Genomic DNA, 17,026 nt, shown 5'->3' with positions numbered 1-17,026 from the left:
AGGTCAGAAAGGGTGCTAGGGATAAGTGGATCTGCATTATTGTCGTGCTTGCCTGAAAAGGGTAGCAGATAACTGCCACAGGGAGCAAGTGAGTCTAAAAGGCTGACGCAGGGAGTTTCTTACTTTATATTCATTGTGTGTTGACTGCCACAGTGCAAAAGGCAGTGTAATTGCATATAATCACATTTCCTGAAATCCCAGTGGCTTCACTCATGAATGTTTAGTGTGGTCAAGCCCCTGAGCAGTGAAGGCAAGCATGCTGTTTGAGACAAACATGCTGTTGCAGATGCTCCTGACACAGGGCTGAGTGTGCTGCTGTAAAGAAGCAAGTTCCTGCTGTTCTAGCCTGAGTGGAAAAGCTCTCTTGTGCCTTTGTAAAAGTTGTGCAAGGAATATGGACTTTGGGAATGCTTTTTTCCCCTCTGCTATATGGTACTACTTCGCCATCAGGTGACGGGATGCATACCGCACTTCCACACAGTATGTGATGGAAACAGGAATAAATCAGCCATGTTTATATTCATGTGTAGATACGGCCTTGAAACCCAGCCTCACCTGTTCCGTGGTTCTTCTTAGTATCATTGAAATGCTGCTGAAAATTAGCTTTTACAGATCATTGTCATATTTTGTGAATGCTTTTGTCCTAGATTCTGCTAGGAGAAATCTAAAATGTTTCCATTTGCATTTAAAAATATGGCTGGTTTTATGGTTGACATGCCCGTCAGAAGTACCAAGAATATACCCACATATATCTAAATCAAGAAAGATTTTAGGTTCTTTCTCTATAAATCAGAACTTTCCTGGCTTTTTTAAAGAGCAAAATTTTACCAGTAAGCCTTACCAGCAAATGTGTTTTGATGGGGTGGAGGCATGGGCTGGGGATATTGTCACTTTCAAGAGCCTTTTGCTTTGCTTCTTATAGGGTAGAAACACTAAGCAGGAGATAGCACTGGGCTGCAGGTGTAATAATTCTGGTTGACTGGTTGTAGTCATTATTTTCCATTAGTGACCTAGGTGATAGAACAGATAATGTTCATGAAGTTTGCAGCAGACAACGAGCTGGGAAGAATGCAAATATGTTGAAATACAGTATGGGGTTTCAAAATCATTCTGACAAGCTGGAGAAAATATACCAAATAAAATAGAAATTCTACTCCTGCAGAAAATTATGCGGATATGCAAGATAGTTGAATAGGAGTTAGTTTTCAGAACTGATCTGTGAGATTTAAGATACCACAGTTGCTGTTGGAGGGCAGTGGGTATCTTGTGCTGAGAAGCTGATATTTTGAGCTGCAAAGCATGCAGCATTATTCTATCCCACACTGAACTTAAAAGGCCTTATACTGGCGTGCTGTGTGTTGAGGTCGATCAGCTGGAAACAGATGACAACTCTCAGCTGCTTGGAAAATTTGACATGGTATATGGAAAAATATTTACTGTGCTGGGGTTATTTATTTTACTGAAGGGAAGGCTGAGGATTGTTCATGAAAGTCTTCCAGTGTGTGGAACATCTGCCATGAGTAGGAAGTAAAAGTGTTTTCTGTGTTATTGGGGTGTACAGTAAGATGTAATGTGTTTGAATTGTATCAAGGGGATTAATCCCAGACATGGTTGAAGCAGTGTCTAAACAATGCAGCAGAGGAGTGTGTACCTGGGAGTGTTGTGAAATCCCTATGAGTTTTAAGAAAGATGAGACAAACATTTGAATGGAGCAATAGGAGTAATATAGTTATAATGGACCTCTCTTGGGGAAGAATATAAGACCGCTTGACTTTTCTAACGCTATTTATAAATGGTCATTATGTCCATGGGATTATTTGCTCAAACTCTCTGCTGAAACTTGATTCTATATACTAAGTATCTACTTTGATGGAAGAAAATACTGTCTCATAATGGACTACATTATTAATTTGTTCTTGTCTGCAATGACAGAATTCCCTGTGGAAATGCATATAGGGCTTTATGTAAGCATAAGACAGATCAAAAAAAAAAAAAGATTCAAGCTTCAAACTTCTTGAGGATTTTTTTTGTTTGTTTCTTGGGTTTCTTGGTTTGTGGGGTTTTTTTTGTTTTGTTTTGTTGTTTTTTGTTTGGGGTTTTTTTTAGTTTTTGTTTGTTTGTTTTTGTTTCTTTTTGGTGAGAGACTGATGGCTCTCTTTCAGCTGCTCACCTCCATTTGGAGCACTTTCATACCCATTTGTTTAATGACAGAGAACCAGAAGGTAAATTAAAAAAAAATAAAAATATGGAAGCATACATGGGTTAGCCTTACAGAATTGTTATGATGCCTCTTCTGCAGGCATATATATATTCATGTGCATGATAAGATCTTAACAAGGAATCAGTTATCAACCAGCCAGAACAGAGCTTGGCAACTCTGTAGGTATGTATTAGTTGTTGATAGATTGGTGTAAGGTTTTGGGAGAATCCAGCCGTAGGCAGGACTGTGGAATTATGAATTTGTGCTTTAACTTTTTGAAGGAGATATTCAGGTACCATCATGATCTTAAAAAACAGTTCCATAGATGTCTTTGAGGTTTTTTATGTTTTCATTCTTTTGAAGAAAAAATACATACAGGAAAACTAAATGGCATCAGTTAGCAGCTTAAATGAAGACCAAATGAACAAATGCTCATTAGGAGCCTGGGTTTGGGTTATCCGTGTATCACAAGGGCCTTGTCTTTGAAAAGAACAACTGTTTAAACCTTGTGTAATGTAGAACTCTTCACAAAGTACATCATTTTTTGCCGCTAATTTTTAATGCTTTTTTTTTTCATGAAAGGCAGTGCAGTCTGAGATCATAATTATTATTAACATGTAATTCCTGAAGCTTTTTACTGTTTTAATATTAATTTAATGTCTGTTGACAAGAGACTTGATTGGTTGAACTATTTTTATTGCTCTCTAATTTTTGTTTTAAATTTTTTTATTTCTACAGTATAAGAGTGAAATATGGTGGGAGATAGGCCAAATCTGAAGTAGTTGCTCTGGGAGTTTTCCATTAAAAAAACATTGGCAAAGGGCATGCTGTGCCATTGTATTGATTTTGTCTGGTGTGTTGTTTTTGAGCTTGCACAGGCAGGTGTGAAAATGATGCTGCCTACTCAAGGGAGATGGGGTACTGCTTGGTGGAATATGAGGAAGGCTGCCTTAACAGATTGCTAACACCTCTAACACCTCTTACTGCTGTCATCCATAGTAATAGTTCAGATGATATTTAGACAAAGAACAGGGAGCTTTTTCTGTCATTCTTTTGCCACATACATTAATTGTTTTTATATGTCTTCTGAGCTATCAAAATTGCAGGACCAGTCAGTATGAGTCCTGCTTTATCTAAAATGCATTTTTCTACACACAAAGAGACTTTCCTGGCTGTAGGGAAAGTTTAAAAGTACCTGTTGAAACTCACTGTGGAGGAATGGAGGTGGATGAGGTTGCAAAGAGATTTTGCCAAATCTTGGCTGGTGGATGTTTACTGATTCCTTTTGTCTGCAATGTGTTAGCATAAGTGGTTTTAGTTGACATGTTCAATGTGACAACCAGTTGCTGGGTTAACTTACAGCAGTTCAGTTATTTCTAATGTTTAATTAACGTTGCTAATAAATACATTCTTTTGATCCATTCTGTTTTTTAGCAATACAGACAATACCATAAAGCTATCAGCAGAATACGCAACTAATTTATAACAAATTATTAAAATATATTTGAGTTTAATAGAGTGTTTTCTAGAACTGTAATTTTAAAACAAGTCCCTTGCAGAATTGTATGAGTTAGAGCTCTAAATAGACTCTGTCATGTTTTGAAAGATCACCTTGTCTTTTACTGCATACTCCAGTGACACATTAATAAAATGTGTTATTGTAAATTGCTGACTGGAATCAGATTTATGGATATGCCTTTAAATGTCAATAGATCCACGATGTTAACAGGACTTAGGGCTGGAAGGAGTTGTCTAGTATGGCCTTCTGTCATGGCATACCCAACAGTCATGCCCGTACCCTGGGAGTTCATAGTGCTCTATGCGGGCATGTATTGGATACAGGGACATGCAGGTTCTACCAAAATCTACCCTCTGCCCTGCGGTGACAAGGACTTCATTTCTGCATGCCATGCTGAGCCCATTGTGCAAACTGAGATTTTTGGGTGTGGGTGAATGCTGACACCTTCTGTCATTGGTATCCACTTCCTCCTTTCCCTAGGGAAACTGCCCACCTCCTGCTAGCTGGCCAAGATGAAGTATTCCTTGCAATTACAAATTGGGCAATTATTGTGAGTTTGAGCATGTGAGTGAGACATACCAGACAGGGATCAAAGGAAAAGGATTGTTTTTTCCATCTGGTATTGCTTCCTTAGCTGTGACCTATCTCAAATACTAATGGGAAAAGTAGGAAGTAGCCAAACAATCCTGAATAAACTGGCCAGTTAGATCAATATGAAGAATACTTCCTGGTGCTTTCTAGCAGATAGCTAAAGCATCATGTTTGCTTTTTACACATTGTGTTGGTCAGTCTGTTGACTTCAGGCAGATGTAGCAAATGGGAAGATTCATATTTCAGGCTATTTTTTTGTCTGCAGTTATATTATGCCCAGGCATGCTGTGTTGAAAGACTGTAAAAAGAGATTGCATGTGTATTTTTCACTCAATTCCTCTTGTGCTGTGTTTTGCATCTCACTGATGCCAAGAAACAGTGTTGCGCTTAACTTCAGTGTTGCACTCAACACGGGATGCAGACATCATTCCTGGTAGAACTTCTTTATAAACTGTGGTGCTAGCTGTGAAGCAGCTGTGCTTGCTGGAAATGCATGATTGTGTAAATTGGTGTGGTAAACAGATTAGATGACAGAAATTCAGATGAAATAATCTGTTGTTTAAGGACTATGACAGAAAGGTCATTATTCTTTGAGAGTTGATTACTAACCCTAGAATACCTTTAGAAAGCATTAGCCAAGAGGCCTGCAGATGCATTGACTTGTTAATTGTATTAGTGTAATTGTTGTTAAATGTTACAGAATAATGACAGCCAGTGGCACCTGCGTTGTTAATGGTGTTATTGTGTTACCATTATTTAAGGGGAAAAAGCAAGAATAGTCAACATCTGCAGAAGAGAGGGAGTTTGAAAGCATACAACATTAATAACTGTGCTATGGAAGTAATGTCTTTCTGGTTTGTGTTTCAAGGAAATAAATATTTCTCTGTGCTTTTCTCGTTTTGCTTGGTTTTAACCAGGTGTCTGAGATTACTAAACCAGAGAGACCTCAGTAAAGACATAAATGAATAATTTGAGCCATGTTTTCCTACATCTTGTTTTCTAAATTCGCTCTTGAACTAGGTAAGAGGAGACCAGGGTTTGCATTTGCAAAGAAATACAATGCTTACAGCCCTTCAGTGCTCTGAGTGATTTTTTGGTTAGAATTCTTTCTAGATGAGACATTTTCTTTACAGAAATTGTGTCAGTGTAGGCAACATCTGCCAGTATTTTCAGGTTAATCTACATTCAGCTTTTGTAGTAACAGTAATCTTTCTTGCTAACTTTCACTTCCTTCCTCAACTCTGTGTTGGTTAGATGAAATCTAAGCGGTGCAAAATTAAGAACAAACAGATGTTTTGATCAAGCTTGAAGTCAGCTTTCACTTGTGAGGCTTTATCTAGCTTAATTACTGCAGTTTTTTGCCCCCAGGTGCATGAAGCAGATCCTGTTTATTCCTGCAAAAACTGTAAGACTGCAACAGTGAGAAAAAACTGATCTTGTACAATGGATTCATCTCTTTTTTCAGTAAATCACAATTTTCTGAACTTCCGTCTGGATCATGCAAAATGTATTGAAAAAGAATTTTTGAAGTCACGCTACAGCTCAGTCTCAGTTTAGAATAATGATGTAATGTGAGGTCCTTGCATAAGTCAGCTCAGGAAAGATTTATCATGGTCACAAAATAGCCCTTGGATGCAATTGTATATGTTTAAGTGCCTGTATATGACTGTCAGTCTCACTCAGTTTTGTTTTTAGACAAGACAAACTGCTGGTATTGGCTTCCTGCAGGTAAAATGCACTAAATGCTCAACTGCTGTGTTTCACAAAGTAGTCTTTAGTAGTGACAGACTATTTCTTTGCATGTGGAGGAAAAAAACAAAAAAAACAAGTGCCTTTGTTGTGGACTTCTGTTCACTTCAGCAGTAAAATTTGCCTTATGGAAGTAGTGTGTAAAATTTGTATTGCAGTCTTGATGGAAGCATACCTTCACCTCCAGAGCTAGGTCTTTTGCTAGTTTGTTTACAGAAATGGTTCTAGTGACATCCTGATTCATGGGTGTTGGCAGTCCTCCTCAAGGTGTTCCTGCTGTCTCCTACTCTTTTGTGCCTTCAACCAAAAGTTAACAGTTTTATGGAACAATATATAGTACTTTGGTGCAAGCTACGTGTGCATACACAGCTGTGCTTACTCAGCTAACAGAATGAAGCACCAAACTAAAGGGTGGTATCCACAACATTAAGCTCTTTGAGCATCCTTTAAAGGCTTAAGTAAACCTGTGAAATGTCTGTACACAATCACAGTTTACCTGTCAAAATTTTCTTTCTCTATCAGAAACAGAACTTTCCAGCAACTGAAGAAGTATTTTTATCAAAGAGAAAAGATATTTTTATCAAAGGATTTTTAAGGGAACAGATCTTGGTTTGAGAGGTGCTGAGCACGGGGAATAGGGAGCTGCCTGTTCCTGGCAGCTAGGAGAGAGCCAGGAACCTGTGGCTGTAGTACCCCATACTCTGCTGCTCTCCTGATGAATTTCTGTCCTTAAGTGACTATCTCCCAACTCAATAATGAAAAAGCATGGCAGCTTCACCAGCTTCAGTGTCAAAGTTGTTTGACTGTTAGACAGTTGATTCTTGTACTGTATTTTTCAACTCCTTCGATTTCATTCCTTTTCTTTTGGGAGGTAGGAGAATTTACAAATTCCTTTCCAAAATTGCTTACAGGATGCTTGCTGGGACCTCAAGTTAACCTTCACAATCCAGGCGTTTGTTATGTTTTAAAAATTCAAATGCATAGCTCTGTGTATTTTTTTGGCTTGTTTTCAATGTCTTTAAATGAAGGCTCCAGATAATAAATAACATAAATTTAAAATACCTTCCAGTAGAAATATGTAGGAGATATAAGAGATGTAATTGAGAGTTTAATTATTCTTTTTTAATGTGTGGTTGAAAAAACAATCAAGTTCACCAAATCCAGTTCAGCAGTTTCCATAACTAGACATTTTCCCTCTGTCTCTAAAACCTAGTACCTGTGAACTTGCTAATATCTTCCAAAGTTAAGCTAAAGACACAAAAAGCAGCAGCTTCATCTGGTCCTGTCTTTTAGTTAGTCTGTAGAAGTTGTCCATCCACAGAGCGGGTCTAGAGCTCTAGCAAAAATAAAGTTATGTGGTTGCCTTTATTATATTGTGTACAGGAAAAGTAGGTGGGTGAGATAAAATATTCTAGCTCTAAAATTACTAAAAATAAGTACTTGTACTTTACTTTTCTTCTTTTTTGTAGAGCATTGAAAAAAATACTACTCCTCATGGAACAATTCACAACATATATTTATTAAAATTGTAATCTCAGAATAAGAGAGAGTACCTAAAAAGGAATAGAATCAAATAATAACCAAAATCCCACATAGCAGCACTGATCTTAAACTGTCTATATGAAGTGTTGTGTAGTGGTTTAAGTGATCCTATCTTTAATACTGAAATTAATAGACTTTTCTACAGTTTCTAGGTTTGGCTTTCACCTTTAATATAAACTATAGAAGATATCCCTTTAAAATTCAGGTGCAGATGTGACAGAACCAAACAATGACTTCTTTTCTATTAACCTTTCTGTTACAAGAATATATTTGTTTTGAAAAGCCTTGGGAATTAATTTTCTCCGTTAAAGAACAGCCTGCTTTTCTTTCAGCAGTTTGCTATTCTATTACTGCAGAAACTGTTTACCACGGAAGGGGATAATGTGACTTAAGGAGGATGGCTCAATCCTATTTGGCAGGATTGGAGGGGGTGGCGAACGCTGGACATTTGCCAAGAGAAACTGTGTGAAGCATGGCATCTGTTTTGTGCGGTGGGCTGGCGTAGCGAGGGGGACCGCTGCATCCTCCGAGGTGCAACGTGTGCGTGCCTGTGTGTGTGTCTGTGTGTGTGCGTCTGTGTCTGTGTGTGTGTGTGTCTGTGTGTGTGTGTGTGTGTGTGTGTGTGTGTGTGTGTGTGTGTGTCGGCGCAGTGGCTGCCGCTGCGGAATTCCGGGGATGAATTACTTGGTGTGCACAACTGAAGGTGCCGTTCGCTCCACTAAAGCGGCGCGGCGTGCGCTGCCACTAACCTGAGAGAGGCAGCCTGCGGCTCTTCGTGACAGCTAGAGGTGGAAGGACCCCAACTTGCGGTCCTCCCCCCGCCCCCAAGAGATCCTTAGTCCATTCCTTTATAGTGGTTCATTTGGCTCTCTGTCATCGCCAGAATGCTGCCCGTGAATGTGTGTCATGATTACAATAGAGTGTGGTAGCACATAACAGCAATGAAAGCCCAGCGGGAAAGGCTACAAATTCCAGGGCTGACCTTGGAGTAAGTATTGTCTGTCTTTAATATTTTCATGGTTTCTGCATGATGCTGGCTTTTGTGCAGTCAGGAGCTTTTAACATACGTTTGTGCTGGCAGCCTGGGAGCACTGCAGCTCCAGGTTGAAGGAGCACGTTTTGAATGCATTGCAGTTGGTTTCGGCAAATGTGTGAGCCTGGAGCCAGGATATTGCAGTGTGTTTGGAAAGAAAGCGTTTCTGCATATTTAAAGTTACTGAATCTCAGTGCATGAAATATCCTGTCAGCTTGTAGGAGAAGAATCTGTCAGTAGGCCATGGTGTCTGTCTTTCTCTTCAGCTCTCCGTTGCTGTTTGTTTATCCTGGTGCTGCCTTTTAGAAAGGCCTCTTTCTGTGCTGAATAATAGAGAGCACTGCAAGAGATTAAAGCATTATAAAAATACTGCTTGTGAAAATTCATCAGGAACAAGGCATATTTTACATACGTAACTGCACTAATGACCTGTATTGACATTCTGGAGGAATCGTGATAATTTCTGCAGTAAGTATGTTTACCTAATTTAGCAGTGTGTTTACTTATACTTGCTTAAAACTGATTAACTAATTTGTGTGCTTTCAGCTATTTAGAGGGTAGCTAAATGAACACATGTAATTTTAATGTATAGTAAGTGTAGTCTTTTATTCATAAAAGCCAGCATATATTTACCCCAGAAATGTTGGTCAAAGCCAAATATATATTTCTATACATACGTACCTGTGGTCTACACTGACATGTCAGGCATGTATGTATGCATGTTACAGCCATGAGAACTTGCTAATTTTATCTAGGTAAATAGATAAGCTACGTCAGATCCTTTAGTATTCCCTGGGACTGCCCCATTCTTGCTGGATTAAAAAAACCCAACAAAACCCTGAATGCTGCAGATGCCTGCGGTAAAGTTATTTAGCTATGAAAGGTATTATCTCTGGCATCTGCCATGTGTTAAAGAGAGGGCTATAGGTAAGTGTGGAGCATAGCAAATAGTTTATTCTAATAATCACTTGAAGGTGACAGAGCACTTTATTCCAAGGAACAATGTCATACTGGTTCCCCAGAACTACATTTTTGAAATGTCTGAGAAATTCTGGATTTCAATCAGGCATCTTCTGGTAAGAATAGTGTGTCTTAGCTGTGGGCAGGCTAAGCTCTAGATATTTTTCTGAAAAAAACAGCATTACTAATTTCTCATGAGTTTTGGAGGAGGGGTCTTATCAAAGATCTCATTAAAATGGTTTCCATGAATACTTGATAGTTATACTTCTTTTGAGATGTGGCAATTGAAATATTTTTAAATCAATCTTCACTGAATTATGTAATCATCATGTGAGAGTAACATCACTAGCTGCAAAGGATGGAAAAGGATTCTTGTTTTTCAAAGTATGTTTGTGTTTTATAATATGAAGTAATTGTTTGCTTCCTCCTTTTTCACAGTAACCTAACATAATTCCATTTCCTTTGCCATATTTTCAAAATATTTAATACTGATAACATTAATAGTTATATTTTAAATTCAGTATTGATCTTTTTTTTTTTTTTTCTAAAATGTTGTCTGGATATATTTCCTTTCTCCATATATTTGAATTACTTTTATCATCACACTTGCTACTTTTTGAACTTTATTTACCTTTAGAGAAAAGAAAATGCCTTATTTTGGTTGCTGACACATAATGATTTCCATAGAGTCATTCTCTCATGATTTGCCAGAGTTGAGTCAATGCAGACTTAGATCATGTCTCCCAGGCTGTTAATTGCAATTATTAAAAGAAGAGCATATCTAGGGGGGGAAAAAAATCCAATTTATTCCTCTCACTGTGATTCTCATGAATTTTCTTTCAGTCAAGTTTAAATGTTGGGACTAGAATTATGTCGTCTCCCTGAGAAACAAGTACAGTCTGTCTGCTTTATATTCATTACTTGCAAAAAAGCTCCTTGAAAGAATATTAAATCCAAAATAAAGCATTCCAAATTTAGTAAGTGTAAGAAGCAGGGTTGTCAGGCACTGTGATAATTTTTTTTAACAGGTTTTCTTAGGTCTTAAAAAAGCTGAAGAGTGAGTTCTGTGGAAGAACTGGATTGACACACCAGTATCATCGCTCAGTGGGAATTTTTAGATCCATAGTACTAGCACATCTGATATTGGATGTCCTCAGAGTCTGTGCCATTACTGAGTTACAGTAGTAAAAATGAGGAAAAGTATGAGTAGCTAGCTACTAGCCAGTGTAGGACTTCTACTTGCTGTGTGTGAGCAGTAGAGGAAGGGCAATGCCCTTTGTCATAGAGTATTTCTAGGATTTGTTCATAGCAAGGTGAATTAGGGATCTCAGTGTGGGCTTTGAAGGTAATATATTCTTCTTATTAGATGCCAGAGCTGGCTTTTTCCTCTCCTTTTAAACAATCTGGCTTTAGTAGATTCCTTGTCCCCAGTTGTTACTCCATAGTAGTCCCCTTGTTCTCCCTTTGCTGCAGCCCTGTGCTTTTGGCCAGTTGGTGCCAGCCCTCTTCTCCCTCCACCTGGACTATCTTTGGATCACTTCCAGCTTCCCCTCACTGCTTCTGATCCTGATGGAGGCTGGTGGTGGTCTGCATGGCCTGCCTCCACATCTTACCTTGCAGTGCCCCAGGAAGCGCAGTGCAAGCACCGACTGTGCAGCACAGGATTGCTTCCCAGCCTACAGTCAGGGCCCGAGCTGGTGGGTGGACAAAACAGGGACAGCTGGGGATAAATTATCAGTTCTGCTGCAGTGGAGATGAAGAGATGGAGCAGATGAAGCATAGAGATACAAAAGCAGTTTTTACAAGTCTGTACTGTACTGATCATACAGAAACAATGATCCATCCAGCGCATGTTGTTGCATGCAGGTCAGTGCAGTGCAACGCAACAGAGACTGCCCCAGTGGAACAGCTGAAATCTGCCTGTTGATCCACACCTTTTTCTGGAGGCCTGTACGGGCTGGCTGGTGTGAACCTGAGTTCACTTTAGCCATTTTCAGAGTGATGTATTGAGCCATTGGCTCTTAATGGATCTTGTCAGCTCAAAGATACTGTTGTGCTAGCACAGGTAGTCTGCAGTTAAAACCAAGCTAGCTTGTACTCAGCTGCTAGTGCTCTTCTGTGCACCTCCTTCAGAGATTATGAAAGCACAGCCAGCAGCCTGAGAGGAATATACTCATACACAGTTGCCTTGTCAGAAATTACCTGCCGGCCCATCCTTATCTCAGTGTGCATGTCCCTGCCAAACTTCATGTCTTCTCCTAGGCATCTCAAAAAGGACAAAGTTGCAAAAATGTACCATGTTGAAATTGTATTCGTAATCTGTTCTAAAAGCAGTAGTGCTCTTCCTACTGAAATGTTGAATGTCCACCTTGAAAGATTTGGAAGGCAGTGTATTAATATCTGGCAAAGTGTTACACAATTGAAAAAATGGACCTTTGCTGTGTTTAACCTATTGGCCATCTGCATCTCCACTGGGGACAGGACAGGAGTGCTAGCATTGGCTGGCTGCAAGGGTCTGGTACAAAGCAGAACAAATCTTCATGAAGATGAGCTGAAAAAGGTCCCCATAAGCTTCTGCCTTTGCTCAGCCTGCACAGAGTGGTTTTTCTGACAGATAGCTAAAGCAAAAATGCAGTGAGAGGCATGCTATAAGCATGTTTTTTAAAAGAAGCTTTCTTCTGAATTTTATGGGGAAATGTGCATATGATAGGATGAGTATATTTTAAAAGAGCATCTCTGAATCTGGCAGTGGCCGGCTGTTTTTTTGAGAAACCTTTTGAACGGAGATGTACTTGAGGCAACTTCTTGAAGACACCTTTGAAGTCAAATGCTCCAGAAACAATTTTTATGGATGAATTGTTTATATCCGTGTTTGATTACCTAGAAGAAGAACTTAGTGTTTGTGAGGAAACATTTCATAATGAAATTGAGGCTAACTGGAGCGCTTCTAATTTTCAGTAAGTGTGCAAATTTTAGACTCTCAAACTGGAAAATTTTATTACAATTTTCATATTGTTGATGGAAGTTTATCATCAGTTCTAGTTTTCCTTTTGTGTTGCTAAATCTGATTTGCATATAAAAAACTTAAACCCCTGCCCCCCAAGATTGTTTAAGAGGGAAAAAACATCCAATTTACATATTCTGTTTGGTTAGATGTCTAAAAAAAGTTACCATGTTTCACCCCTCTTTAGACTTTATACACAAATATTGTTCCTGGAAGAAGCCTGAGGTAGTCACGCACATGCATCAACACCAGTTCTCATACTTATTTTTATTTGAATCAATTTCATCTTAAGTCAAAACCTGTGTGGCTACTGTCAATCACTTCATTCAGGAGGATGGTCATGTTTTGGTTCTAACCGAAACTCCTTTCATAAGTCCTACACTAAAACATGCAACTCTTGCTAAACCTTCTGTTCACTAGAGATGACATTATTTTAACTTGCAGTCTCACCCCAAGGAGCCTGAGCCCAACCCCAACAAGCCCCTGCAGTCCATGCAGTCCTCTGTTCGCTTTTCATTTTTGGAGGTAAGCAAGTAAACTTCCATTGTTGATGTTTTCTTCTGCATCCAAAACCTAATGATCAAAACATATTGCAAAAGGAAAATTGAAAAATAAAATTAAGTATGTCTCTGCCAAAATACGTTTTACTTGACCAGCTGCTGTTCTGAAGGTAAGTATTTTATGGAAGAAACCCCAGGATAATCTGTGTTTTGAGACCTAATACATAGACTCAAGATACTAATGTAAAATTCTGTGTTGCTTTGACTGCTTAGGAGTGTATCTGAAATTTTATAGTTTGCTTCCTGTGATCATACTTCAGATTGTGTTCTGTTATGTGAGAAGTTTAGGATACATTCAGAAATGAGGGTGATTCTATGAAACACATAGTTATTTTTTGCTTAAGTGAGGGCTAGTAGTATGCTTAGTGAATTGAGTGATTCAGAAGAACAGAAAGTCATATTCAGTAACTGGTAGGACTGTTTTGTCCTCAGGACTAGGAGGATTTCTTCTATTCAGGAGGATTCACTTCTATTTCAGTAATATTATAGATAAGCTCAAACAGCCACATACAACATCCTTTTCACTCTCTTCTTTCTTCAACTCCCATGTTTGTTCATAAGAATAATTTTTTTTTGGCACTTGTCAAAATGGTAGTTATCTTCATGAGGTCAGAAAATCATTAAGTGATAAAAAATACTTTGTAGTCCTTCATGTTATGTAAAATTATAATAAATAGTAATTGATGGATGTTTCTGATGCAGAAAACTTTTTCTCCTTCCTTCTTTTCTTTTTAGAGCAGGAAGTTGCTAGTGAGGGATCTCATCGGTGTCAGTCATTCAGATTCTGCTCCATAGGGAAGGTAGTTTTTAAAATGAGTTACTAATAAGACATCAATGCCTCATGGATTAAAAAAACCAAAACCAAACCACTTCTAATTTTGGTCAGAGGTCTCACTTGTTTCTGTAGGAATAAGAACTACCACTTTCTTAAATTACATAATAAAGTATATTTGTGCTTTTTTTGGTATGACTTTGAACATTGTGTGGCAGAGGTGAGGTTTCTTTGGTGTGTTAACCTGCTTCAGTATATTTTAAAGTTTAAACCAAATTAATAGGAGAGAGCTCTTCTATCAAGGGTTCACATGACACTGAAAAATGGAACAATAACCTAAAGACTTGAGATGTGTTTCTGAAGAAATATATCAGTTCTTTATATATTCTGTTTTGTTAGGGAAGACATGGTATGAGAATCCCTTATTTGTGCATTTTTCAGTACGATTTAAATAAATACACTTTTTTTTTCCTCAGTGAAAACACTTTCATAATGTTTGTTTGATAAATTATCAGCAAAATCATCAGCTGGTATAGAATTCTTGGTGAAATTAGCATTTTCTAATTGGGTCTTTATTTTATACAGCCAGAAAAATCACTTCCCTTTTGATGAAGGATGTGCTCTTTTTCAAAATTTCACTTTTGTGGAATAAAAAAGCTGTATACGAATTTTATATTTTATATGACCTGGATGACTTGCTGAATGGCCTCTGCAGATGTGTGGATGTGCTGCTGTGCAAACTGTGTGATAGACAAAGCCCTCGGTGTTTTTAGAGCTCAGACCTTGTTTACCCCTCTGGGTGGCAGAGACTCCCAACAGTGCCAAGCTGGAGCTTTTAATCCTGTGATGGAGGCTGTTGGAAGCAGACTTTTCAGATACTTTTTGTAGAAATAGTGTGGAAATTATTGATAGTGCTTAATGTGAAGCCTCATCCCCTCATATGGCTGGAAAATGTCGAAGTTCATAGGGATTTTTCTCTGGTTCTTTTGTCCTGAAATTCATGTAAGGATGCCAGAATGGTTACTTTTTCCCTGGATTGGAAATGTTTAAAGTCTGATTAAATCTGAAACAGAGTGCTGAATTTATCTGTAGCTGCGGGTGTATTGAACATCAAATGTTTCAGTTATTAGTTACTATTAAGCTTGACCTAGCATAGTGGAAAGATGAAATATGTTGGTTTTTAGGCTAAATAAATAATTAGCATTTCCATTAGCTCAGAGTACTCGCGTATGTGGGAGGAGAGGAATTACTTCAGTGACACTACTTCTGCTTATATTCAGAAATGTTAACATGCAGGCCTTACCAGAATGAATGGATAGGGTTTTCCTGAGGTATTTCTCTCTAACATGCTGGCTCATCTCCCTCATGGCCTTTGACTTGCACAGCTGCTCCTTGGGCGGTTGTTTTTCTTGAAGTTCTGCTTATAACATTTGTCACATACAGTAGTAGTCTAAAGGGAGCTTCCTGCCAGCTAGATGAGGAAGATCTTTTTGAAATAAACAGTAACATCCTGTGAATGGGAATACCTGCCTGCTGGTACAGTGCGAAGCTATCCATTCTTTGCTTCTGAGAGAGGGTGGGGGATGAAGTGGAGTTTCAGATCTCAGGAAGATAGGCACACATTTTCCATTACATTTTTATCTTTGACGTGAGTCACCTGAAAATTTCCAACTGCTGTTTGGGGGAAAAGTATGTGCAGTTCTAGTACTAATAATTATAAGCAGCAGATTTGCAAGGAAAGAGGGAAGATGATGTAAATAACTGAGCACAGCTACTGAGATATTAAGGATCCTCATTCTTCTAACATAACTTTAGTGGTTTTATTTTCTATGGATAATTTGAAGTCCTTTGTCACAGTAATGGGGAGTGGAGTGGGGAAAGTATTTGCAAAAGACCAGGAGGAAGCACTAAGTGCTGTGCTAAGTTATGGTGGCTTCTAGTAAAAGTGATAAAGAAAATTGCAATAGTAAATTAAAAAATATATAACAGCATGCATTTGAACTTGAAGAGTACAGAATGATGATTGTCCACGAAAAAATCTTTTTATTCAACCTTTCGCTTTTTTGGGAAGCTTGTGAGAATGCCACTGTAAACACTGCATTTTACATAGGGTCATGTTGTAATGATTAGGTATGCATTACCAAGAGCAGCAATTAGAAGTATAACTGGCATGGATTAAACCTCATCCTGTGGTACTGAATTGAAAGAAAAACAAATGTCAGTGTCACAGATAGCTTGGCCACTTTTACGTATTTAGTATTAAGTTTTTATATCTGAAAGTTACCAAAAAATGTTGAAACTTGCATTTTCTTTAAATGTAATCTGAATCTATAATATGAATGAGGAATTATTACAAAGGGAGAATTAGTATGAGACTTTAAAATATAATTTTATACAAATAAAAATTCAATTATTAAATTTTATAAGAAACTTTATTTAAGCTGTCTAAATTTATATACCAAATTGTTGAATACAGAAATAAAAAGTCAGTGTGCTTCTATTTTTTCAGTTCTTTCTGCATCCCCTTTTTCCCCCCCATGACATTCTGCATCTCAGAATCAGATAAAGACAGAAGGCTTAAAATTGCTACTTTCTAACAACTGTATTGGTTGTATTATGAAATCATCAATGTATTATCAAATCATCAATGAAATGAATGACTGATGTTGAAAAATTAACAGTAAAGTTTCTAGTTATAGTGATTTCTTTATTGTTCTGAAAGTGAGCATGTTTAAAGAGCTTTTAAATGTTTTCTGTCTCTGTGTGGGCATGTGGGGCATATACACACATATGGAAGATATAATGGACAGTAGGAATTTAGTTTGCTACTTGGTTTTTACATTACTGAAGGCAATAGTTTGTTTCTAAAGTTAGCAATATTCCTGTGTTTCAGGAGGAAAGTGGTGTGGACAGTGTTGGTGTGTTCTGCTTTCTGTGTGGGCTGGCAGGGCTGGGTCTCTTGGGGTGGCCGTGGGGCTGGTGGGGCCAGAACTGCCTCCAGGGCTTGCACAGTCAGACTGAGGACAGAGGCCCTGCCCATTTGGTCCTTGACCCTGCTGCCATGATCACATTCTTGCCCTCTTCTCCGTTAGCTTG

The 17,026-nt window shown here is 38.3% G+C and overlaps 1 protein-coding gene across 4 annotated transcripts in view; it reads left to right on the top strand.

Moving 5' to 3' along the window:
- MAST4 (microtubule associated serine/threonine kinase family member 4) overlaps nt 1–17,026 on the top strand; it is a 279,028-nt gene that overhangs the window by 140,818 nt on the left and 121,184 nt on the right. Inside the window, exon 1 of one of the 4 annotated variants that reach the window (XM_050986532.1) lies at nt 13,049–13,123. The exons of the other annotated variants lie outside the window; for them this stretch is intronic. The gene's annotated coding sequence lies outside the window, so the exon portion shown is untranslated. Of the gene's footprint in view, nt 1–13,048; nt 13,124–17,026 lie in introns of those variants that run through there. 4 annotated transcript variants of the gene reach the window in all.

This window comes from Serinus canaria, chromosome Z (assembly GCF_022539315.1).
Source record: "Serinus canaria isolate serCan28SL12 chromosome Z, serCan2020, whole genome shotgun sequence".
Lineage (NCBI taxonomy): Eukaryota > Metazoa > Chordata > Aves > Passeriformes > Fringillidae > Serinus > Serinus canaria.
The sequence above is the reverse complement of the archived record's forward strand: the minus strand, read 5'-3'. Positions and strand labels throughout refer to the sequence as shown.